Source organism: Enhydra lutris, unplaced genomic scaffold (assembly GCF_002288905.1).
Source record: "Enhydra lutris kenyoni isolate GAN:26980312 unplaced genomic scaffold, ASM228890v2 scaffoldscaffold37, whole genome shotgun sequence".
NCBI lineage: Eukaryota > Metazoa > Chordata > Mammalia > Carnivora > Mustelidae > Enhydra > Enhydra lutris.
The window spans coordinates 24,785,856-24,813,807 of record NW_019154121.1 but is presented as its reverse complement, the minus strand read 5'-3'; the positions used below and the strand labels follow the sequence as shown (position 1 = coordinate 24,813,807).

The 27,952-nt window shown below is 39.9% G+C and overlaps 1 protein-coding gene across 1 annotated transcript in view; it reads right to left on the bottom strand.

Annotated features, from left to right (window-relative positions):
• LOC111154452 (contactin associated protein like 2) overlaps nucleotides 1-27,952 on the bottom strand; it is a 2,043,877-nt gene that overhangs the window by 530,966 nt on the left and 1,484,959 nt on the right. The window lies entirely within an intron of this gene.

The window sequence follows — 27,952 nt, the reverse complement described above, 5'->3', positions numbered from 1 at the left end:
GTCAGCAGATTCACCCATGTGGCTGATGAAGAGCCCAACATAGAGTAAGCCATGCACAAAGAGGGAGGCAAGGGTTGGACGGCACAAGGGCCTGCAGACCCGGGGAGAAGTCAACGTTTCATTCTAAGGTGATGGGAAGTTGTCAGAGAATTTGCACAGGGGAATGACTACATGTGTATTTCAGGATATGAAATACCCTACTGTGTTTATTGTCAGTGGAAAGGCTAGTGTAGACAGAGAAGGACCTGCCAGGGGCAGTTGTGTTAGAGGAAAGGAGAGCTGCTGGTGGTTTGGATCTGGTGAGAAGTTAGATTTAGGATAGGTCATAAGGATGGCAGTAGCAGTATCTCAGCTGTTACTTTAAAATACATCCTACTGGATAATTCATGATGCTTGATAAGACATGGGGGCAAGGAGGAAGGGAAGAAGAGGGTTCTGATTTTTTTGCATCAGAATCTGGGTACACCGTGGTTCCTTTCACTGCAATAGCCAAGGCAGGGGGTGGGGGGCAAGTCAGGTCATGTCAAGTCTGAGATGAGTGTGAATCATCTGAAGGGAGATGTTAATAGCAAGTTGGATATGTAAGTTTCGAGTTCAGCGAAGAGGATGGTGTGAGCGATTGAAATGAGGAAGGCATTAGCATATAGATGGTATTTAAAGCCCTGGAAATGAAGAGATCATCTACAATGCAATTCAGTGAAGATCTTCACATCGTGACTCTTTAAGCAGCAAAGGGTGTAAGCATCAAGGAAGCATGGTCTGGCTGTGGGGTCTTAATCAAGTCTCTCAAATTCACGATGCATTTGTTAGCTAATCTGGAAAGGAAGTAGTAAGCACCAACCCATAATCTTCCCATGGCCTGACAGGGCCATATTATAATTATTGAGTTTTGTTGGTGAAGTCAGATATTTTATTTCCCATGAAAGGTTGCCTCTTCTCTCAAGATCTTCAGAAGAATGCAGAAATTGACTAGGGCGGTTCATTATTCATCAAATTGCACAGTCAGAAGGAATCCGCTGTAGTAGTACGAAACCCACAACTAAGTACACTTAATTGTGGGTTTCGTAAATATGCAACAGTCTAAGCGACCCAGGATACCGCACATGTAACCGGAGGGATAGCACATTCTGTTACTGCTCCTGGTGGCAAAGTATCACAAAAATGAAACACATCCTGTTCAGACACTCTCTGGGAACATACAAAATTCAGTCTGGCTTACGATGTCAACTCAACCCTTGAGGGTTTACACAGAATGTTCTCCCCCAAGTTGAGAAAAGTACTCTATCTTTCAGCCCATCTCCAGTCATTATTTTTGATTGGAGGAGTACCCAAACTTACACCTTTTGCTTAAGTAACTTGTACCTTTTGCATATTCATTACAATGTATGCATTAGCTGGGGTTTTAAAATGAGTCCCGTCTAATTTCTCTAATAAAAAAAGTGATTACTAGCTCTCATTATTGCCTAATGTGGTTGGCTAATTACTTATTATAAAATGAAAAAAGTCTTACTAATGGGATGTTAGTAACTAGCTTTCTCTGCAGTGTTGTGTGTGTGTATGCGCGTATGTGTGTGAAATCTGCTATTTTTTGCTCATCTTCAAAAATTACTTATACTCCCATTTCTTCAACTACTTCAAATCGGTAAACCTTGTAGCTTTATGTTAAAGTACAGCTGTAGGCTATAGCTACATAACATAAAAACAGCTAAAAATAATGAATAATTCAAGCCATTAATAAGTTATTTTAACCATTTAGTATAAAGTAACTATTCTGGAATTTATTTGTGCAGCATTAATATGTGGATTTGACAGTCATCCTCCTCCCCTCCTTTCCATGAAAGCTGTATGTACAAAATCACACTTCCAACAGTGCCTGAAATTTCCTCTGCTCCTCTGGACGTTTCTGTGGGCTGCCCCTGGCTAGCCTGAATCGGCCACACCACAGCGAGCTGCCATGGGACTCGCCGCCATTGTCACCCGGCTGAGTGAGACATGTTCTCCAGCCCACTAGCAGCAGCGGAGCAGAAGCCCACAGGCTTTGCAGTCCTGTTTTCATCACTTCACACGTTCAGTGAAAGCCCCCGCTGCCTCAGCCTTCTCCAGAGGCGGCTGCCTCTCTCCCCCCATGTGACCCCGGTTTGTTGGTGGCATGGAGGCCTGACCCTCCGTGGCCATGTCCTTACTCCGACTCTTGTCACGCTCATGCCATGTGGCCTGTCGCCCTCTCTGCCTTCTCCTTGCTGCCATCCTGACCTCTCCCACCCTCTTCTCTGGGCTACTTTGGACCTGTCTACCCCAGACTGTGTACACTACTCATCGAACAAGATGGTGTTCACTGATTTCCCGCCTTGTTTCTAATAATCTTTCTGTCCACTCGTATCCTTACTGCCTTCCATAGGCATTGCATGTTCTCCATCTCCCCCAAAGGTGTCATTCAAGCATCTCTAATTCCTACCACGGCTTCCGAGTTGCCGTCTTCTCTGTTCACTTACCCTATACCTGCTTGACCCATTTTCTGTTCCCCAGTCCCTCTCTAATCGACTTTGGGCTTTCCCACCTAAGTAGTAGTAGTCAGGGCACCAGGCAACTCCACATCACTGAGTTAGCGGAGTCCTTTCTGTTCTCATCTCTGACCTCTAACGTCTGACCTCTTACATTGACCTCTAGGCAACATTTGGCTCCATCGTCCTGAACCACCATTTTCCCGTGGCTTTACTCATTCCCAGGCTCCCGAGTTTTGTTTTACGGCTCTGCCTGTTGAAATATGCTCTTCTGCCTGGAAACTAAATGTTGGGAGTGTTTCAAAGATAATTTTTAGGGATTCTTCTCATGTTGTGTCCTCTCCCTAGGTGACAACTCACCCACACCAGAGCTCTGTCAGCGATTCACAGAGGAGCCCAGAATGTGTACATCTGCCCAAGACCCGCTTCTGAGTGCCAGATGGAAGACTACAATTGCCTACACGCTATCTGCGCTGTGGTATCTCAAAGCCACATCCAACTCAACATTTTCAAATACAAAATCATGGTTTTCCCTCACAAACCTGACCTCCTGTCAGTGTTCCTATTCTTAAACTAGAAATTAAGACTCATCCTTGGTGATTGTCTTATCCGTATTCCCCATGCTCCCTCATCACTGTATCCTGTCCCATCTCACCTTCCAGACAGCCACTGAGGGCATCTGTCAATAGCCATGAGCCCCACGACAGCGCAAGCTGTAGTCCCCTCTCAGCTAGACTTCTCCAACAGTCTGCCAGCCCCTCGAGCCTGGCTCCCATCCCTTCTCAACACTGCAGCCAGCATCATTTTTAAAAAATACAAATCTGATCATGCCACATGCCTGCGGGAAACCCTCCAGTGGATTCCCATCCTCTTAAAATAAAGACTCTCTGACCTCTTTCGTTCACTTCCCACTCTGCCCACACCAGCTCTGGTCCATAGTCAAGTATGGTTTGTTTTTGAACATACACGTTCTCTTATGCCACGGGGCCTCTGGAACACTAGTTCCCTTTTGCATGAAATGTTCCCTTTAGATCCTCAGCTTTAGATTCTTTGGATCCCAAATCAAATATCATCTCTTTGGGGTGGGTTTCATCGACTCCCACTCCCTTAGCAGACCCATGAGCTTAGATTTGCCTTTTATAGCTGCTCATAAGAGCCGTAGCCCCTGCTCATTTTAGATCACTGTCCAAGTATGGGTTTATAATTACTGACATGATTGTTTGATGAATCAATCTCTCTCTCTCTCTCTGCCCTCTAGACTAGAAGATCCATGGGACAGGCCAGAGTCTTTCAACTGCTCATAGTATCTGAGGTGTCAGAGCAGGGCCGAGTACTGTAGGTTTGCAATAAATATCTGTGCATCAGTGGGTCACTACATGAATGACATCCGTGCTCATGCACTATACAAGGGACAATTCAAGTTCCTTGAGGAAGAGATGCATGACCGCACACACACAGTAGTGATACCAAATCGTCTGCTTCAGATGCAAAGTCAAAGGTCATCTTCTCCCTACAATATACCCAGAAGTGATAACCTTAAATCATTGCTTCAGTTCATAGAGCAGTATGAATACAGTTTTTCCTTTGTGCCTTAATTTTTTTTTTTTTTTTTTTTTTTTTACTTAGTTTTATTTTGGTAACTGCTCTGCTATGGGTTGAACTGTACCCTCTCGGCCACAAATTCACATGTTAAAATCCTAACCCTCAATACCCCAGAACTTGACCTGATTTGGAAATAGGTTCATTGCAGATGTCATTAGTGAAGATGAGGCCATTAGGGTGGGCTCTAATCCAATATGAATGGTATCCTTACAGAAAGAGGAAATGTGGACAGAGACAGACCTTCACATAGGGAGAAGACCATACGAATATGAAGGCAGACATCAGGAAGATGGGTCTGTAAGCAGGAGAGGTTGCCAGAACACCACTAGGAGCCAGTGAGAGGCCTGGAACAGAGTCTCCCTTATAGCCTCAGAAGGAACCAACCCTGCCAACACCTCGATTTCAGACTTCTGGCTACCAGAACTGTAAGACAATAAATCACTGTTGTGTAAGCTACCTGGGAACTGCATGTAAGTACTAAAAAGGATGTGACCTTACTCTTTCATTGGAAGGAACCATAGTTTTCAGAGGCTCAGGTCATGGTAAATCTTTTAAATTTCACGAAAAAATTATTCTTAAATGAAAATCTTAAAATACCCCTACACATTCATATCCAGCAAACAAACCAAACCCAGACAAAAAACAGGAATAAGTGAACTCTCTGAAAAATCTGTAATCTGAAGGAAAAGGAGTTAAAGTTCAGTTTCATGAACTCATTACTAATGTCAGGGTCCCACAAGTTCTAACCAGACATAATTCAGACATCCATATTAATTTATAACATTATACATCCTTTCCCTCATTATACCCTGAGGACAGTTTGGATAAAAACTAAGTTCTTTCTTGTGACAAATGTTTGCTTCATGTATTTCTTTGGCAAGTATTGGGGCGGCTGTTAATTAGCCGACAGTGAACACACCACGACTATTTAAAGATGTTGTTTTGAATTACAAGGTCCCACAATCCCAACTTGCCAAAAAAAATAGAATATGGACATAATTCAGACTTTAGCATGAATTTCTAACATAATGTATTATCTTCTTGATTACAGCCTAAGGATTGGAAGCTACCACACACTTAGCTACCACACATGTAGCCACTACACCCAGATAAGTGGGCACCTGGAAGGGCAGAGGACAGATTAAAGTGACTGGGTGGGGCAGTGGTTGGGATTCAAAGAGGAAGGGACATAAACAGGCAAAGTATACATACAATGCCTTAGTTGCAAGAGATACTTGCCAAATTTTGACTTAGAGGCTCTTAAATTTAATTTATTTAAAAAATTATTTTTGACATATTTATTTAGTTTTAGGCACACAACATAATGACTGGATATTTGTAAATGTTGCAAACTGATCAACAGAGACTCTTGTTTTGCTTTGCATTTTCTTACCCTTGCAAAAATACTGGAACCTAGAAAAGACATCAGACCTCAGGGAATCCAAACTCTTTTCATTTATTTTCAAATTTTCTTTTATGTTTTCATTTCAAGTTCACTGTCATGGGGAGACAGATGTCCATACTCTTCCCCTGGGGCACTGGACATATGCTGATAAAGGATCAATCCCCTGGGCCCAGTTAGCGATCGCTGTTTGCAGGCATCCAATCTTGATGGAGATTCTGTCAGGCGTATAGATCCTAAGGATCCAAAGATTCTAAGGATCCACTCTTCTGGGAGTTCCCTTCCTTGAAAGCCATTCATGAAGGATGGGACTGGAGACACGACAGGGCCCCTCTGCTCCTTCTTTAGGGTACTGCCATCACTGGGGAGTACCGAGACGAATAACTTCATTTTCTCCAAAGATTCACCCCCACCCCCGGCCAAGGCTACTTGTATCTGGGCCACATTCACAGCCTCTGGAGAAGCTGGAAGTCCAATCTCTTCCTCGTAAGGATGAACAAACAGCCTCAGAGAAGTTAGGTGACTTGCTTGCTATTACCACAGGCCAAAGTGACAGATCTGAGACAAGTCCAGATTTGCCCCTAAGTTTCCAGGTTTCTTTTGATAACAAGTCTAGCAGTAAGAGCTTGATTTCATTAGGTAAACTACATTTCATTATTTTTGAAGACAACCTAAGGAACTCCCCTAACATTTGAAAAAGGAGTCAAAGAAGGAAAATACCAGCACGTCATGCAGGAATATAAAAATATGCCTTTTTCATTATTTTCACTTTTGTTAGCAACATAGAAAAAAGACTATGTTAGTAACTTAGTCACTGAATCTCAGGGGCCTTGCTGTACTGAACATTGTGTAACCATGGGGGGAGCTACAGGGACAATGTGCCCAGAAAGTGCTATCCACTGTGGGAGCCCGTGAGTACCACGGGCCTCTGTTCCTTCATTTTAAAGCTGGAGCAAATATTACCTCCTTACAGTAGGAAAATGATATACACTCATTAGATGGTATTCCTTCTCTTAGACTGAGCCTTTCACATTCAAAAACAAAAACAAACACCCGGAGAGATGCACCCCAAAGCCTTATTGTCTAGCAGATCCCACTTGGACAGTTACTCTGTTAGACTTAGGAACCCCATTAGTTTGCTAGGATAATAGCACAGCAAAGCATCAAACAGGCATGTGCCAAGAGCTTGGACAGGTGTTGTCCTAGACATCTGATGCACATTCAACCCAAATCATTCACTCCCTGACAGCAGAAATGAAAATATTTTCATGTATCTTATTTCTTTTCTCCTGGATACCATCCAAGAACTCAAACTAAAGTTGGTAATTACTCTTAAGGACCAGGCAACTCTATTTCCAAAGTAAACTGTATTTGGATTTTCAATGGCTAGACGTGAATCTGCATAGGTTTAAACATGGACTTTAGAAATGCTCTCAAATAAGTCTTGAAACTTCTTTTCTGAACATGTTAATCTTTAAATCATTTCTGTTGCTTTTTTTAAAAGTATGTGTGCATATGTTAATTAATTCCATACAGTGGAGCAGCTGCTGCTGATTCTATGAGGACACTTTGCAAATGATTTTCATCTTCATTTCTGAGCAGTGAGGACCTATATCAAGCTAGGACAGGCAATTTTGCAGACTGACGTTCTGCTCCTTTGGAAATGTCCGTGTTGCCTCTCTGCCTGTCAATCAGAGCAGCTTTAAGATTAGCTGTCTGTATTCTGTCTCATCCCCAGCACTTCCATTTACAAATATTTGATGATAAATAATTGCACACGCCAAAAGACCCCTTGAAAATCATTTGTAGGAGCTACACAAGGTATGTGGAAAAATGATTTGGTGGCATAAGGAAATAGGAAAAACACCACACTAAAATCACCCTATGTAGTCTCACACTGCATTAGGGTGAGATCTGTACCTGTTAAAGGGGAATGGATTATGTTTCCAAGCTCCCTACAATTGCTCACAAGTCAAGTGTGGTGTTTTTCCATTCACTTTTTAAAATTCCCATGTAAGGAAAGCAGATGAAAAGGGTAGACTTTTGGTGAACTTCTAATGACTTGCAAAGAGATAAAAAGTTTTAAGGCAGTTTCACACATATTTCAAAACCTATCACTCTGCTAAAACATTCGCTACTTTGCTGAAAGGTCCCTAGATTATTTTCAGTTAAATACGTCAACTTCCCCGAGTGTGGAATTTTGAAAGAATGCTTTAAATAGAGGCCTTGGGGTCAGAAAACAGGGCTGGGAGTCCTGATTCAATCATTTAATAGTTATGTAAGAGCACCTGTCTTTCTACATTTGGGTATCGCTATCAAAGAACGCTTGAAGAAATGAAGCTACATTATCCTAACATAAACTACAAACCATCAGACAAAGTGTAAGGATTACTGTTTCTCTTAACTCATTCATTCACAAAGATTTTCTTCTCTTACTCCATGTCTCTCCTATGCTTGCATATCCAGATTTATAAACATATATAACCAATATGAAAATTCCCGTTGGTCTAAGTCACATGTGACATTCACACAATATTAATTTTTACCAGCATCTTAAATTTATTTATATATACTTTCACTCTCCACCCCTTCCTTCCATCCTTTAATGCTCATAAACACTAAAAGGATGGGCCCAGGAGGAAGTACTTAGCAGCACCAACAAAACCAGCTGCAGCAGGACACATAATGGTTCTGGAAAATTATAGCAGCCATAAGCTCACTTTCTTTCACTGAATTTTTTATTCACTATTATCTGGAGGGCGCATCCTCTTTGAAATGGTTGCATTATTTACAAGAAAAAAATGATTGCACGCTAATGTCATAGCAGGAAAAGAATAATTTTGGTAATTCTCCTAGCCTTTTTAAAGCTATTTTTGTGAACAGCTTCTGTTTAGATTATAAAAGGTCATACAACCCACAAATAGATAAAGTTTTAGGAAACTGAATTGAATATCTGATTTAGAATAGACTGTTAAAGAAAACAAAAAAAATGCTTGGGAGGCATAGCTAAGTTTTTGTAATGATTGTGCAGAACTGAATCTTCTACCCATGGTTTCTCCTTTCCATACACACAGGACTGTGGGGGCAAACCCACTGAGGTTCCACTGAGGAAGTCCTTGTGTGGACTGCAAAAGACAACAATACCATTGCCGCTTGAATTTCATAATATATTTATCCCTTTTGAGAACACGTGCAAATCAAAGCCCAATTCTCCCATTAGGAAACCGGGGTGACACCCTGGTCACTGTGGATTGTTAAAACTAAAGGCACCTCCACCCTGTCCATGACCAGGGGGCTGATAACCATTCTTTGTCGCCACACTTCAGTCCCACAGAAAATAGTCCCAGCTTTTCTAGCGTGACATTTATATCAAATGATTACTCCCGAGGATAAATACCAAGATACCATTTTTATATGTTCCTTGGTTTTAATTATATTTACTCCAAGTCATCCCCCGAGTGTGTCAAGTACATAAAGAACGTAGCATGATGACAACAAAGTAAATTGGGTTTCAGCATTTCTTCCTCCCACAAATCATCTGTCTTCTCCTTATTCCGACCTGCGACTACCATATTAAAAAAATATTATAGTGTGTCTCTTTAGGCAGCGCCAGAGAAAGGAATACATATGTATTTCCAGTGGCACAGTGAGCAAAAGGCAATAACATAATTGTGAAAAGTAAATATGTAGCTGAGTTTGGGGATAGAATGGGGAACATTATGCTGAAGCGTGACTCAGGTGACGGCACCATGAAAGTTCAACTGTCTTCACATTTCCTTAAAATACCTCATCTCCTCAAATGACAAAAGATCTCTGGAAGAGTAAACTGGAATAAAGGAAGATGAAACCGAAGGGATTAAGGTAGGAAGAGACAGATAAATGTGTGGGTACGAATGAGCTCTGTGATGGAGGCGGGATCAGACCCACAGATACCTGAAAGCTCCATCAGGACGAAGACACATTATTTAAAACACTGAATCCAGAACAAAGTAATGCCCTGACGGAAAACCGCAGGAAGGAAATATAACGTCAGTGTATATTATTGCTACGAGAAAAAGATTAGTTCTATGTGCATATGCTGATAGGCACATGGGCCTAACATTCCTACCACCACATTAGGTTGCATCATAAAAGCCCTTATTGGGCAAATATTACCTGGGAGGGAAAATATATGAGAGCCCTGTTAGTCATTAATGCCGTGGTGTAGGTTGTAGAATCAGTTTTATTACTGTTGCTTTGAAAACAGGGGTGCCTGGGTGGCTCAGTGGGTTAAAGCCTCTGCCTTCGGCTCAGGTTACGATCCCAGGGTTCTGGGATCGAGCCCCGCATGGGGCTCTCTGCTCAGCAGGGAGGAAGCCTGCTTCCCCCTCTCTCTCTGCCTACTTGTGATCTCTGTCAAATAAATAAATAAATAAAATCTTAAAAAAAAAAAAAAAAGACCTTGAAAACAAAAGGAATTCACTTAAGTAGGCTGGAAAGGATACAGGGCAGAGGCCCAGTACATAAGCTGCTGCTCCTAGGGCCACCCCAGGTAGGGGCCATGCAGCTGACCCTGAGATAGAGGTCACTGCGAGGCAGTCCCCCAGGTTCTCTTTGTTCTGGGCCATTCCTGGGGATGCCATTTCCGTGGGATAGCGGAGGGGGGCGCGTGAGGGGGACCTCTTTAGGAATTTATCATGGCACACCTTCCAACATTTGTCATTCTAAATTATTTTTTTTTTTAAAGATTTTATTTATTTGACAGACAGAGATCACAAGTAGGCAGAGAAGCAGGCAGAGAGAGGAGGAAGCAGGTTCCCCGCTGAGCAGAGAGCCCGATGCGGGGCTCGATCCCAGGATCCTGGGATCATGACCTGAGCCGAAGGCAGAGGCTTTAACCCACTGAGCCACCCAGGCGCCCCCATTCTAAATTATTCTTTAAATGACCACCTTTCATTTTCAGAGAAAGGACAGGAGGGCCTTATTTTTTCTCTCCTTTAGACATTTCCACTGCAGTGTTTTAAATAATATCCTGCCCTTACAGAGATTCATAGGGTTTATGTGTTCCCAAATGTGAGGACTGTTCAAATCTAAAGAAAGTGAATTTTTCTCTTTTCTTCCTCTATGCAGTCCCCAAAGTACGGGAGGTAATTTGTATTTGGGTTTGACGTGCTGTGTTCTAATATACGCCAACAAGTGACACGTCATCCTTATACAGAAATGCTAAAAACAGTACAGAATTCCTCTTCACTCTTTTTTCCCTCCACATTCATTTCAGTTACCCAAGGCCTTTCTGCTCCCTACACCCTTCCCCTCTACAAGGCAAGAAAGAACCAGCCATCTTCACTTGATGGTAACATACTCACTGTAATAAATAACGACGTGGTTCTTTGCATTCATAGAATGGCACAATCTTCACGCTAGAATGACCTTCTGAGGTCATTTGTCTGAAATCACTTCCTAAACAAGATTTCTTCTGCACCGTCTGGGGTGATGTCTGGAACATTCCCGGTACTTTCCAATACATTCTAATTATTTCACCAGGCGACTCTTCCAGAGACAACTCTAATTTTTCCTATACTGAGTCAAAAACTGACTTTCCTGCAGTGTCTGTACACAGAGCTTGGCTCTGCTCATGAAACACCACCAGATGAATCTAGTCCCTCACCTTTAGTTCAGATCTTCAAAAGCCTGCAAACAGGCCCACGTCACCCTAAATCTTCACTTCCCAAACTAACCATTCCCTCCATTCCTTCGCTGTTATCTCTGGATGCTAGTCAGTAACATGTCAAATGTGAGACCCAGGAAGAGGCAAGGAGCACAGTGGCATGTGTATGTTCCCCAAGTGCTGTGTACAGAGGGACGGGGAGGGAGCGCTCTTTGATCACAACAATTCTCTATCACTTCAGCCCTGGCCCATTACAGCTTTCTGAGTGCCTCTGTCACACTGTTACACCAGTGCTTTCTCAACGTGTCTCGGAAGCAGGGCTCTGAGAAGTCATGGGGTGCTTTTTGGAATATAGGGAAATTCTGAGTGGCACTCATTCTATCTTTTGAACCAAGATCAATTGTGATAGTAGGAAATGAGTCCATTATATGTTTCCAGCCTTCCACACCTCCAAAGAGCAGAATTACTTTTAGAGAATTATGGCTCAGAGTTTTTCCAGTAATATTTGTTTTTTTTCCCCCCTTTTATATCTTTTCATAGGGGTAAGACAAATTTATTGGCCAAACACATAAAATTTGGGGGGAAAATCAATTAAATACCTGCTCACCCCCTTAAGCCATCGTGAAAAGAGTACATCATTAACTTTTAGTAGCAAAACTCCTGGTATAGTCTTTGGAAGAACAGAGTTCCTTGAGAATAAGGTTTGAGAACCGCTGCCCTACAATGACTACATATTACATGGATTGGTATACGAGTCAGCACGCAAGGGAAGAAAGCACTGAGCTGCAACCTGGATATTGAGTTTAATTCTGTGATGTATTGATTTTGTGACCTTTGGAAAGTCACCTGACTTCTCTGGCTTTGGTTTTCCTTATCTGTCAAGAAAGGAAATTAAGTTTGATGATTTTTTAAGGTATATTTCTATCTTAGTCCGCTTGGGCTGCCATAAAAGAACACTATAGACCAGGAGGCCTAAACTCTTTCTCACAGTTCTGGAGGCTGGGAAGACCAAGATCCAACGTGCTGGTTGATTCAGTTCCTAGTAAGAGCTCTTTTTCTGACTAACAAATGGCTGTCATCTTGCCGTGTCCTCACATGGTGGACACAGGGGGGAAAGTGAGCTCTCTCGTGTCTCTTCTTATCCGGACACTAATCCAGTTGGATCATGACCCTACCCTTAACACTTCATTTAAACTTAATTATCTCCATTCAGGCCTTCTCTTCCCAGTATAGTCACACTGGGGGTTGGGTGTTAATACATGAGTTTGGGGAGGAATCAATCATACATTCAGTCCATAACAATTTCCATCTTGAAATTCTGTTGTTTAAACTTTCTCAGGCTGTGTTTTTAAAAATTTAAACCATGTTAAGTCATGCCTGCCCCATTTTAAAAGCAATATATTGAACCCAAAAGCAAATTACTATTTCTCTCCATTGAATTTCTTATTTATTCATAACTGAGTTCATAATTGAGTATCTGCTATCCATCAGACACTGCCCCAGGTTTAGGAAGTTATTAGTAAACAAAAAAATGACCCCAATCCACTTCCACATGGAGCTCATACTTTACTGTGTGGCTGACAATGAGTAAGAATAAAATATATATAATGTGCTAGGTCCTATGCAGAGTTAAAGCACCAAAGTAAAGGAGGAAAGGGGGTTATTAAATATTGAGGTGGGGAGGCTGGAAATTTAGCTGGCAGCTATATGGATACATCTGAGAGGAGAATATTCCAAGCAGAAGTACAGCGGGTATCAGAGGATGAGTTAGGAGCAGGGCTGACTGGTCAGGAAACAGGAAAATATCACTGGCACAGACTGAATGATTGTTCCGGTAGTAAGAGATGAGGTTCAAGAGGTTATGGGAATCACATCCTGAGATCCCAAATGATCATAAAAAAGACTTGGTTTTACTGACTGTAATGGAAAGGCATGAGAGGGCTTCTACTAGAAGAGGGGCTGGGTGTGGCTCATGTTTTAACCATGGAATTCTGACTGGGTATTGAGAAGAGCTTAGAGGGACCAGTCAGGAGGCCGTGACCATCATCCAAGTGAGAGATGAGGGCCTGACCCTCTGGGGTGGCGGTGAAGGAGTGGAAAGGTAATCAAATTCTCCAAATGGTGTAAAGATAGAAACAGCAGAATTTGCTGTTCTGTACTCTGTATCTCTGACTCAGCCTAGCAAATTTATCTTCAGTTCCAATTATTTTTTTTCTAGCTTGTTAGCTATCGTTCTGGTTTTGTGTTTTCAGCATCTGTAATGAACATGACTGCTACCCTTATCTAACTATTCTCACAAAATCTCAGGTGGGCTCAGGTCATGAACATACCTCTGCACCAGCAGAAATCACCTTCATTTTTACTTGCTGATCATTCACTATGCTTTTAGTAATAATTGTTCATTAATATAGCTGAGTTCAAGTCAATTTAGTTCTCTGCATTTTAGTTTGTTTCCAAGCATCTCCCACATACACTTGGTCTTGTGCTAAGCACAGGGCGGGTGGTGGTAGTGAGGAGAGGGCACTCACCTATGATCAAGACATAGTTCTCCCTAAGAAATGCTGAAATCCCAGTAGGGGTTGGACATAATCACAAAGGTGGTGGGTGGTCTGTAAGAAAGGCATTTTAGGGGAATGGCTTATTAGCCTGTGTGACTACAGATGATGAGCGTTCTAGCTGACATGCTAGGGACTGGCTCTGTGTTGTAGTCAGTGAGAGCTGCTGGAGGTTATGGGTTGTGGAACGGTATGGCTGTATCCGTGACATAGGACACCTCTCTGGAGGCAGCACAAAGAATAGTCTGAAATGCTGGAGGGCAGGCTGGTTACTGTGCATCTGTCCAGTTGAGAGGTAGGCAACACTGAGAACAAAAGAAGCGGACGGTGTTAAGATAATTCTGGGAGCAAAGCTGACAGAATCGCTTATGGAATTAGATGTGAAGAATTATATTAAGGTAGGAGTCAATTCAGATGTCTGAACTGTGCAGCTGTGCACTCTCCAAGTCGAGAAAGGGAAGATAAAAAGCAAAACTTGTTTTGAGGAAAATCATATCCAGTTAGGGACATTCAGGCCAGAGTCTCATACTATTAAATCCCAGTCATAATCATCAGGTCATATTTTTCCTCTGGTTCTAAAATTTCAAGGTCATTGGTACTTTCAAATATTGTTGGTAGCAACAAAAGTGTGACAAGGTATTTTAAAAGCATAACATGATGTATCCACAATGACCTAGTTATCTTACTCCTGAGAATTTATCTAAAAATCCAATAGTTGGTAAATTCCATCTAAGAGCTCTCTTTCACTGAAATTTTGTCATTACGATACCATGGAAGTAATGGGAAATTCATCATAAGGGGGGAATGGTAGACTAATTAGACAACCTGAACAAACTGTAATTACCCAATAGAATATTATGTAGGACTATATTTCACCCTGGAAAACTACTGGTATAATTTTAAGGAATATAGGAATGGCATAAAATATACCTAAATCACAAATCTATGCTAATACTAAAGAGTCATATAGTAAAGATTACAAAAGACCTTAGGAATAAGAAAAAAGAGTTAAAATGACATCTGGTCTGCAGGTTGGGCCAGATGATTTCAAATGCCCTCTAAAATACCTTTGAAGGCATAAAGGAAAGTGAGGACCAATGACATCACTGAAAAGGAGCAGTAATACCCTACATAAGTTAGAATGTGAACAGAATTCTTAAGTACTGTCATATGGCCTTGACGTGGCTGCCAACTAGGAACAAAGGAAACTCAGTGGCTTAACAAAGTAGAAAGGTACCCCCTTTTTTAAAGCTTATTGTATTTTATTGCTCTGTGTCTCATCTTAAATGGAGCATTAAGAGAATATAATATTTTAGAGGAAGCAAGATGGCAGAGGAGTAGGAGACTGAAATATCATCAGGTCCCAGGAGTTTAGCTAGATAGTTACAAAACCATTCTGAACACCTATAAACTCAAGAGGATATAGAAGAGAAGAGCAGCAATTCTAGGAACAGAAAATCGACCACTTTCCAGAAGGTAGGACACATGGAGAAGTGAATCCGAAGCAATGGGAAGATAGACCTTGCGGGAGGGGCCAGCTCCCGGCAAGTGGTAGAGCAGCGGAGCACAAAATCGGAACTTTCAGAAGTCTGCTCCACTGAGGGACATCACTCCAGACGCTAAGTGGGGGTGGAACCCTTGTGGGGACAGTGTGGTCTCAGGACCTGCGGGGTCATAGAAACACCAGGGGTGTCTGAGTGTGGCAGAGCTGCCAGGTATCAGAGAGGGGAAGCCTGCTGCAGAGAAGAAGCCAAGGTGGGAGGTCTCAGCTCTGGGTTACTTTAAACTGTGATCCAAGGCACAGTCACGCAACTGCTCTTCAAGCATGGACCCCCCAAGTGGTAGATCTGGGGAGATTCCCTCCTCTCTCCTCTGGGAAAAGCAATGTGGGAGCACGCAGCAGGAATCTGCTGGGGTTGGAGACTCCAAACGGGGCCAGAGACAGAAACGCTCAGTCACAGGCTGGGTGAGTTCAGAGTGCAGCCAGAGAACAGTGAGACAGGAGGGACTGACCACCTTTCTCTGAGGGCACACTGAGGAGTGGGGCCCTGAGCTCTCGGCTCCTCTGGGGCCAGAGATTGGGCAGCTGCCATTTCCATTCCCATCCTCCAAAGCTCTACAGAAATTGTTCAGGGAACAAAAGCTCCTGAGAACTAACCTGAGCAGATTACTTACACTGGCCCCTGGCAAGGGCAAGGGCAGTGCAATTCCGCCTGGGGCAAAGACATTATAGAATCACTGCAAGAGGCCCCTCCCCCAGAAGATTAGCAAGAACATCCAGCCAAGACCAAGTTCACCAATCAGTGAGAATTGAACTCCAGAGCTAGGGAAAGCAACACATAGAATTCATGGCTTTTTTCCCATGATCATTTAGTCTTTCAAAGTTAAATTTTTTAAATTTAATTTAATTTTATTATTTTTTTTAAAGATTTTATTTATTTATTTGACAGATAGAGATCACAAGCAGGCAGAGAGGCAGGCAGAGAGAGAGGAGGAAGCAGGCTCCCTGTTGAGCAGAGAGCCCGATGCGGGGCTCGATCCCAGAACCCTGGGACCATGACCCGAGCTGAAGGCAGAGGCTTTAACCCACTGAGCCACCCAGGTGCCCCTAATTTTATTTTTTTCTTATTCTATTTTTTTAACTTTTCCTCTTTCCTAGTTTAACATTTTTTAACTATTTTATCTTCTCAATACTTTAAAAAAATTTTTTTTAAATTTTCATTGTTATAGTCATATTTTATCCCTTCACTGTATTTAACCTTATTTTTTGTATACATATAGGTTTTTTATTTAAAATTTTGGTGTACAATTTCTTCTAATAGATCAAAATATACCCTAAATCTAACACATGGCTTTGTTCTAGTTTCCTGCCTGATCACATTCTCTCCTCTTGTTTTTTTCCCCAACCAACTTGTCTTATCAATTCCTTTTTTAGAATCTTTTTTAATTTTCATTTTTATAGTCATATTTCATCCCTTCATCATGTTTACCTTTATTTTTGTATATATATGTTTTCTTTCTCTAAAATTTTGGGAGGAAAGTTCTTCTAAGAGACCAGAATACACCCAAAATCAAGTGGGTGGCTCTATTCTATTCTAACCAGTCTAACATATATAATTTTTTATTTTTTATTTTTTTATTTTTTTCTCCTTTCCTTGTCCCCCCATTTCAGGTCTCTTCTGATTTGGTTAGCATATATATTTTCTGGGGTCTTTGCCACCCTTTTAGTATTTTGTTCTCTCATCCATCTATTTTTATCTGGATAAAATGACAAGGTGGAAAAACTCACCACAAAAACAAAAACAAAAAAACAACAAGAGGCAGTACCGACAGTGAGGGACCTAATCAATACGGACATTGGTAATATGTCAGAACTAGAGTTCATAATAATGATTATTAAGGTTCTAGCTGGGCTCAAAAAAAGCATGGAAAATAATAGAGAATCCCTTTCTGGAGAAATAAAATCCCTTTCTGGAGAAATAAAAGAACTAAAATCTAACCAAGTTGAAATAAAAAAAGCTATTAATGAGGTGCAATAAAAAATGGAGGCTCTTACTGCTAGGATAAATAAGGCAGAAAAGAGAAGTAGTGATATAGAAGACCAAATGACAGAGAATAGAGAAGCTGAGCAAAAGAGAGACAAACAACTACTAGACCACAAGAGGAGAATTGGAGATATAAGTGATACCATAAGATGAAACAATATTAGAATAATTGGGATCCCAGAAGAAGAACAAAGACAGAGCAGGGGAGGGGAGAAGGTATACTGAGATAAAATTATAGTAGAGAATTTCCCTAATATGGCAAAGGTAACAAGCATCAAAATCCAGGAAGCACAGAGAATCCCCCTCAAAATCAACAAAAATAGGCCCACACCCCAATTATCTAATAGCAAAACTTACAAGTCTTATTGACAAAGAGAAAATCCTGAAAGCAGCTCAGGACAAGAGGTCTGTAACATACAATGGTAGAAATATTATATTGGCAGCAGACCTAACCTCAGAGACCTGGCAGGCCAGAAACGATTGTCATGATATACTCAGAGCACTAAATGAGAAAAATATGCAGCCAAGAATACTATATCCAGCTAGGCTGTCACTGAAAATAGAAAAAGAGATAAAAAGCTTCCAGGACAAACAAAAACTTCAAGAATTTGCAAACACCAAACCAACCCTACAGGAAATATTGAAAGGGGTCCTCTAAGCAAAGAGACAGCCTAAAAGTAACAGACCAGAAAGGAACAGAGACAATATCCAGTAATAGTCAACTGACTGGCAATACAATGGCACTAAATTCACATCTTTCAATAGTTACCCTGAATGTAAATGGGTTAAATGCCCCAATTAAAAGACACAGGGTATCAGAATGGCTTAAAAAAAAAATAAAAAAGGAGACCCATTGATATGCTGCCTATAAGAAACTCATTTGCCAGATTTAAAGTGAGGGGGTGGAAAACAATTTACCATGTGAATGGACATCAAATGAAAGTGGGGGTAGCAATCCTTATATCAGATACATTAGATTTGAAGCCAAAGACTATAAAAAGAGATGGGGAAGGACACTATATCATACTTAAAGGGTCTGTCCAACAAGAAGATTTAACAATTTTAAATATCTATGCCCCAACACGGGAACAGCCAATTATATAAACCAATTAATAACAAAATCAAAGAAACACATTGATAATAATATAATAATAGTAGGGGACTTTAACACACCCCTCACTGAAATGAACATCATCTAAGCAAAAGACCAACAAGGAAATAAAGGCTTTAAATGACACACTGGACCAGATGGACATCACAGATATATTCAGAACACTCCATTGCAAAGCAACGGAATACACATTCTTCTCTACTGCACATGGAACATTCTCCAGAATAGATCACATCCTGGGTCACAAATCAGGTCTCAACAGGTACCAAAAGACTGGGATAATTCCCTGCCTATTTTCAGATCACAGTGCTCTGAAACTAGAACTCATCCATAAGAGGAAACCTGGAAAGAACTCAAATGCATGGAGGCTAAAGAGCATCCTACTAAAGAATGAATGGGTCAACCAGGAAATTAAAGAAGAATTCAAAACATTCATGGAAACAAATGAAAATGAAAACACAACTGTTCAATATCTTTGGGACACAGCAAAGGCAGTCCTGAGAAGAAAGTATATAGTGATACAAGAAGAAGAAACAAGAAAGGTCTCAAGTACACAACCTAACCCTACATGTAAAGGAGCTGGAGAAAAAACAGCAAAGAAAGCCTAAACCCAGCAGGAGAACAGAAATAATACAAATCAGAGCAGAAATCAATGAAATAGAAATCGAAAGAACAGTAGAACAAACCAACGAAACTAGGAGCTGGTTCTTTGAAAGAATTAATAAGATTGATAAACCTCTGGCCAGACTTATCAAAAAGAAAAGAGAAAGGACCCAAATTAATAAAATCATGAATGAAAGAGAAGAGATTACAACCAACACCCAAGAAATACAAACAATTACAAGAACATATTATGAGCAACTATACTCCAGCAAATTTGACACTCTGGAAGAAATGGATGCATTCCTAGAGACGTATAAACTACCAAAACTGAACCAGGAAGAAATAGAAAACCTGAAAAGACCCCTAACCGGTAAGGAGATTGAAACAGTCATCAAAAATCTCCCAAAAAACAAGAGCCTAGGGCCAGATGGCTTCCCAGGGGAATTCTACCAAACATTTAAAGAAGAATTAACACCTATTCTCAAGAAGCTGTTTCAAAAAACAGAAATGGAAGGAAAACTTCCAAACCCGTTTTATGAGGCCAGTGTTATCTTGATCCCAAAACCAGGCAAAGACCCCATCAAAATGAGAATTACCGACCCATATCCTTGATGAACATGGATTCAAAAATTCTCACCAAAATTCTAGCCCATAGGATCCAACAGTACATTAAAAGGATTATTTACCACAACCAAGTGGGATTTTTTCCTGGGCTGCAAGGTTGGTTCAACATCTGCAAATCAATGTGATATAATACATTAATAAAAGAAAGAACAAGAACCATATGATACTCTCAATAGATGCTGAAAAAGCATTTGACAAAGTACAGCATCCTTTCTTGATCAAAACTCTTCACAGTGCAGGGATAGAGGGCACGTACCTCAATATCCTCAAAGCCATCATGAAAAACCTACAGTGAATATCATTCTCAATGGGGGAAAACTGAGAGTTTTTCCCGTAAGGTCAGGAACACAGCAGGGCTGTCCACTATCACTACTGCTATTCAACATAGTACTAGAAGTCCTAGCCTCAGCAATCAGACAACAACAACAACAAAAAACTAAAGGCATCCAAATCAGCAAAGAAGAAGTCAAACTCTCACTCTTTGCAGATGATATGATACTTTATGTGGAAAACCTAAACGACTCCACTTCAAAACTGCTTGAGCTCATTCAGGAATTCAGTAACATCTCAGGATATAAAATAAACGCACAGAAATCAGTTGCATTTCTATACACCAACAGCAAGGAGAAGAAAGAGAAATTAAGGAGTCAATCCTATTTACAATTGCACCCAAAACCATAAGATACCTAGGAATAAACCTAACCAAAGAGGCAAAGAATCTGTACTCAGAAAACTATAAAGTACTCATGAAAGAAATTGAGGAAGACACAAAGAAATGGAAAAAGGTTCCATGCTCATGGATTGGAGGAATAAATATTGTGAAAATGCCTATGCTACCTAAAGCAATCTATACATTTAATGCAATCCCTATCAAAATACCATCACTTTTTTCCAAAGAAATGGAACAAATAACCCTAAAATTTATATGGAACTAGAAAAAAACCTGAATAGCCAGAGGAATGTTGAAAAAGAAAGCCAAAGTTGGTGGTATCACAATTCCAGACTTTAGGCTCTACTACAAAACTGTCATCATCATGACAGTATGATACTGGCACAAAAACAGACACATTGATCAATGGAACAGAATAGAGAGCCCAGAAATGGAGCCTCAATCTATGGTCAATTAATCTTGAACAAAACAGGAAAGGATGTCCAATGGAAATAAGATAGTCTCTTCAACAAATGGTGTTGGGAAAATTGGACAGCCACATGCAGAAAAATGAAACTGGACCATTTACTTACACCACACACAAAAATAGACTCAAATGGAGGAAAGAGCTCAATGGGAGACAGGAATCCATCAAAATCCTTGAGGAGAACACAGGCATCAACCTCTTCAATCTCAGCTGCAGCAACTTCTTATTAGAAATATCACTGAAGGCAAGGGAAGCAAGGGCAAAAATGAACTATTGGGACTTCATCAAGATCAAAGGCTTTTACACAGCAAAGAAATCAGTCAACAAAACCAAAAGACAACTGACAGAATGGAAGAAGATATTTGCAAATGACATATCAGATAAAGGGCTAGTGTCCAAAATTTATAAAGAACTGATCAAACTCAACACCCAAAGAACAAAGAATCCAAACAAGAAATGTGCAGAAGACATGAACAGACATTTCTGCAAAGAAGATGTCCAGATGGACAACAGGCACACGAAAAAGTGCTCCACATCACTCGGCATCAGGGAAATACAAATCAAAACCACAATGAGATACCACCTCACACCAGTCAGAATGGCTAAAATTAACAAGTCAGGAAATGACAGATGTTGGAGAGGATGCGGAGAAAGGGGAACCCTCCTACCCTGTTGATGGGAATGCAAGCTGGTGCAACCACTCTGGAAAATAGTACGGAGGTTCCTCAAAAAGTTGAAAATAGAGCTACCCTATGACCCAGCAATTGTACTACTGGGTATCTACCCTAAAGATAGAGATGTAGTGATCTGAAGGGGCACGTGCACCCAAATGTTTATAGCAGCAATGTCCACAATAGCCAAACTATGGAAGGAACCTAGATGCCCATTAAAGATGAATGGATAAAGAAGTGGTATATATATATAGTGAAATACTATGCACCCATCAAAAGAATCGAAATCTTGCCAATTGCAACAATATAGATGGAAGTAGAGGGTATTATGCTGAGCAAATATAAGTCAGAGAAAGACAATTATCATATGATCTCTTTGATATGAGGAATTTAAAAGGCAGGGCTGGGGGCTGGGGGGCGTAGGGAAGGAAAAATGAAACAAGATGGGATTGAGAGGGAGACAAGCCATAAGAGACTCAATCTCATGAAACAAATTGAGGGTTGCTGGGGGGGGGTGGGGGAGTAGGGAGAGAATGGCTGGGTTATGGACATTGGGGAGGGTATGTGCTATGATGAGTGCTGTGAAATGTGTAAGCCTGAGGATTCATAGACCTGTACTCCTGTGGCAAATAATACATTATATGTCAATAAAAAAAAAGAATACAATATTTAATTGTAACTCCGCCAGCATCTATCCTGAAGTCTGTTATCATTTTGTCTTCTAAGAATTTTTTGTACCTCTCCCAAATGGCTGGATTATACCTTTCCTGACTGCTGTATTCTTTTTAAAAATTTTTACTAAAACAGAGTTGACACAGGATGTTAACATTGCTTTCAGGAAGGCAACATAGTGACTCAACAACTCTATAGGCCACGCTATGCTCACCACAAGAGTAGTTCCAATCTGTCACCATGCAATGTTATCACAAAACCATTTCTTGTATTCCCTATGCTGTACTTTCTATCCCAGTGACTTAGTCATTCCATAGCTGGAAGCCTGTACCTCCCACTCACCTTCATCACTTTGCCCATCCCTCCACTCCCCTTCCCTCTGGCAATCATTGGATTGTTTTCTGTACTTATAATGCACCCTGTTATTTTTACTGGCCTCCCTGCCTTGGAGATGTCATCCTTGAATCAACCACAAAGTCCTCATTTGGCTCACTACTGAGTAAGAGTCCTCTCCGTCAGAGTTATATGTTAATATCTTCATTTCTATGACTTTCCATTTTATTTATGGCATCTGTGCACAGAAGTTCTTGAATTTTTTTTCATTATGATTTGTGCTTTTTTTTGGTTAAAAATGTTTTCTATCCCAGGATTACTGAGGTATCTTCCTATATTATCTTCTGAAAGCTTAATAGTTTCACCTTTCACTGTTAAGCCTTGCTTTTTGTAATGGTGTAACATACAAGTCTGATTTCATTTTTAAAATATGTACCTAATAATCCCAGCACCATACATTAAAATAGTATCTTTACGGTAGCTACTCTATCATTTCTTTGGCCGCAGAAAAGCATCCATAATACAGTTTGATTTTTGGATTCTCCATTCTATTCCACTGATTTACCAGTTTATTCTTATGCCAAAATTATACTCTCATTATGACCTTTTCTTTATAATTAGTCTTTATAGATGGTAGAGTGGATCCTTCCACTTTTTTCTTCTTTCAGAATATTTTGGCTGCTCTTGGCCTTTTGCTTTTCCATACACACTTTATTTTATTTTAATTTTTACTTATTTTTATTAAATTTTATTTATTTGCATTCCAGTATAGTTAACATTTAGTATTAAATTAGTTTCCAGTGTACAATAGAGTGATTCAGCAATTCTATATATTACTCAATGTTCATCAAGATAAATGTACCTTTAATCCCCATCACTTATCTTACCCACTTCCCCTCTGGTAACCACAGTTAAGAGTCTTTTATTTTGTTTTTTTCTCTTTTTCCCCTTTGTTCATTTGTTTTGTTCCTTAAATTTCACATATGAGTGAAATCATATGGTATTTGTCTTTCTCTGACTGACTTATTCTGTTTAGCATTATACTCTCTAGATCCATCCGTGTTGTGGAAATTGGCAAGTTTCATTCTTTTTTATGGCTGAGTAATATTCCGTTATATATATAATGGAATATATATATATATATATATATGTGTATATTCCATTATATATATATATATATATAACCACAGCTTCTTTATCCTTTCAATTGACATTGGACTGCTTCCATATCTTGGCTATTTTAGATAATGCTGCTACAAACATAGAAGAGTATGTGTCCTTATGAATTAGTGTTTTTGTATTCTTCGGGTAAATCCCACACAATGTGATTACTGGATTGTACGGTAGTTCTATTTTTAATTTTTTGAGGAACCTCTTTATTATCTTCCACAGTGGCTGCACCAGTTTGCATTCCCACCAACAACAGTGGACAAGTGTTCCTTTTTCTCTACACCCTCACCAACACCTGTTGTTTCTTGTGTTGTTGAGGTTAGCTATTCTGACAGGTGACAGTTCATTGTGGTTTTGATTTACATCTCCCTGATGATGAGTGATGTCAAGCATCTTTTCATGTGTCTGTTGGCCATCTGGATGTCTTCTTTGGAAACATTTCTCTATAAACACTTTAGAATTAGCCTGTCTATTTTTACTGAAGAAAAATCCTGTTGGAATTTAGATTGCAATTTCATTAACTCTACAGATCAATTTGGCAAGCATAATATCATTAAAATATTCAGTCTTCCAACTCATGAACATGTTACATATCTCCATTTATTTAGATTTTCTTTTATATATCTCATTAAGTTTTACAATGTTTCCTCTGGAGCACTAACACATCTATTAGATTATGCAGAATTACTTGATACTTTTGATACTACTGTAAATGGCATTTTATAAAATCTCATTTCCTCTTTTCTGCTTTTATTATATCTCTTTCTAGATCTGTTCTGAGATATAAAGTCAAATAACATGAAAAATTTAGAAAGCTACAGAGCAAAATATACACAGGTCCAGTCCTATTCTTTATCCTCTTGAATGTATATTTTAGTTCTGTAGTGATATTTTTTAGTTTCTTTCGAATCCTTGTTTATCTAATCCATTCCCCTACTCCTCTGTCTTTATTTTTCCATCTCATTCTGTTAGGAAGTAGGGCAGGTGGCAATGGTGCTCTGGAGTGAAACTACCAGGTAGGGAATGATGGAAGCCATTTGGGTAGCAGCATGTACTTACTACAGACTGAGGACTGTCATAGGCCACCTGTGATCATCTTGTGTCCTAACCATGTAACAGAGGAAGCAAGTGAGTTCATCATGGTATGAAAGAGCCATGGTGAGTGATTATGAATCAGGAACTGAGCTAGGAATTATGACCATCAATCTGACCTCAATGAGGATTTGACTTGTTCCCCCCAAAACAGGTATATATAGCCTCTCTCTCTCTCTCACATACACATACACACACACGCACACACACACACACACACACACACACACTGACAGTCATTAAATCTTTAAATATTTCCCCCTTTTAAGGAAAAATAGAAAAAAAAGGCCAATACAGAGCCAGAATAAGAGCAAACACTTCCTGAGCATATACTAAATGATGTAAATGTATGAGCTCATTTCACCCCCTCAAAGACCCTAGTAGATAGTTATGAGTATTATGTCCATTCTACAGTTGAGTACAGAGATATTTTAAATGACGTGGCTAAGATCACACTGCTCAGAAACACCAGAGCTGGGACTCAAACCAGACAGTTGTGTTCTAGGACAAGCTCTGAACCTCTATGTTCTCATTCCTTTCTGCCCAAAGGAAAATATGCTGCAGAATAAAAGAAAAAGAACATTCAACTAAAAGAAACACTTCTGAAAGAGTACAGGATCCAGGGGGCAGGAGGTCAAGTCCCTGTGAACTGGAAGCAGGTCATAAAGGGAGAGGGCGGAATGAGGCAGAACAAAGACGGGGCAGGGTGGGTAAAATCAATAGAGATGTCAAAGAAACTGAAAATGGCATTACAGAATTAAAATATGCATTTGAGGCAATGAAAAGTAGAGTGGGAAGTTTATAATTTTGCTCTGAAACTTTATATATTTTCTAAATTCTCTGTAACGTACATATATTACTATTATAATCAGAAAACATTAACATGTTAAACATTTTCCATACTCTTTTCCTCTAGCATTTCCACCTTTCTGAATATATTTTAAGGGAACAATTCAAACATTTATTTATATGGATATAAGTAACTTATTTCTAAAAACGGAAAATGAAAAAATTCTAAATATACAAAAATAACATTTGAATATATTGTGGTCTATTTATATGACAAAATATTTTATTTATAGCCATACATATGCTGCTGAAGAATGTTCAGGGGCACAAAGAAGTTACCAGCATACTGGTACATTAAAGAGCAACATGAAAAGCATCACGTCTATAATGTGATTCTAGAACATCAGTGTGCACGACTGTGTGTGCGAGTGCGCAAGTATGCACCTCAGAGCTTACTTTTTTCCCCACCTTTCAAAATTTTTACACATTCAGTATACATTTAAGTCTTTACAAATTATGTGATTTGTTAGATCAGGAAGATTACAATTAGGTTGCTTTTATTTCTCTTACCAGTGCTTCAAACGTTGATTCTGCAGGGCTGCCTGGGTGGTTGAGTCAGCTGAGCACCAGACTCCTGGTTTTGGCTCAGTTTGTGATCTTCAGGTCCTGGGATCAGGCCCTATATTGGGCTTCACGGTCAGCAGGGAGTCTGCTTGCCCTCTGCCCCTTCCCCACTATCTCACGTGTGTCCTGGTGTGTGTGCTCTCTCTCTCACATAAATAAATCTTTTTTTTAAGTTGTTTTTGTAATATGTAGGTTTTAAAATATTTTTAATCTTTTTTTCTTATACTCTCTACATTTTGAAATCCGAGTCCCAAGGATTACTTCTAAATCATTCTTCTAGTTATTTCTTCTTGAAATAACATGGTGTTACCTCCACCACTATTTTTCTTTCTGTGTGACTGCTGTTTTCATCTGTAGCATAGAGGCTTATTTTTATGGTTTTATCCATTCCTTTTTCTTCCACTCCTCACATGTCAAAACAAAGTCATCTTCATCAGTTTGGCAAGTCTCCCTCTGATGCCATTTCTTTTCATCTTTCAAGGGGCTCTTGGTTGTGTTACAGGAGTTCAACATTCTGGTAACTTTGTTCTACTTTTGTGTCCAATTGTTATTCCACATATATTCTACTTTGATTTCCAATGTCAAAACCTTCAGTGAGAAACAAAGATAAATACTCTGCCTCTGTCTTCAGATCCTTCAGAATTTCAGGACGATGAAGACAGTCCAGCTTCTTCTTCCTCTTTCTTTGGATAGATACCCCAAGTCAGACTGCTGTATCATATGGTAGAACTTCATTTTTTCTGAAGACTAAGTGATACCTATGCATTACCAGGCTTCTAGCCACTCTCCAACTTTCCATAGTATTGAAGCTTAGCAAACTGAAGTTATTTAGTATATGCCACACAATGAGAAGCAGATCTGCCCTTGACCTCAACCAAAGCCTGGGCATACTGACTGATCTAGAAAATTTCATTACCCATGCTTTCCCAGTGTTGGTAAAATCTTTTATATCTAAGCATTTCTTATATGTCTTAAATCTCTCCAAGTCTAGACTATGTAAACAACATGTTAATGCAAGCCAAACAATGCTCTTTATGAGTATCCTGTGGGGCAAAGAACACTAGTCATACATAGCTTCTTCATCTAGAAACATGAATAGTGATCATTACCAGGCACTTTGTCTTTAATCCCAAGATGTACTTTCCTTGCCCATCCTTTGAACAGCAGTGTCCCTCTCTAACATGTTAACCCCACCACAATTTGGCCTTGTATCTACTTTGGTTCCACTGTGAATAACAGCTTTTCAAATATTGGCTTTTTCTTTGACTAATCAAACACTTCACTAGAGTTCGTGTTAAGCATGCATGCTGTTCAAAATAACCAAACAGAAGAAAAAGGATATTTACACTGTGTTCTTTTGAGAAAGTTATTATTCTAGACACTGCTGATGTTTAGGTCTCAGATAATTCTCAGATCTTCTCTCTGCTCACAAGGAACATACTCAGCACTGTTCAGGAGGGAAGGATTCTTTTAAAATAATCTTTTTGGGGGCACCTGGGTGGCTCAGTGGGTTAAAGCCTCGGCCTTTGGCTCAGGTCATGATCCCAAGGTCCTGGGATCGAGCCCCGTATCGGGCTCTTTGCTCAGCAGGGAGCCTGCTTCCTTCTCTCTCTCTGCCTGCCTCTCTGCCTACTTGTGATCTCTGTCTGTCAAATAAATAAAAATCTTAAAAAATATATTCTTTTTTGTTAGAACTCTTGAAGAATAAGTCCATAGAATGTTTATTCTCTTTTTTTCTGATAATATATTATCTGACTCTACTATATTATTTACCAATTAGCATGAATTAACACCAGTCAGGAAATCTATTAAAAGAATCATATAAGAAATTTCCAACTTATATGCTAATTAAATTTTTGCTAGCACAATTTTATT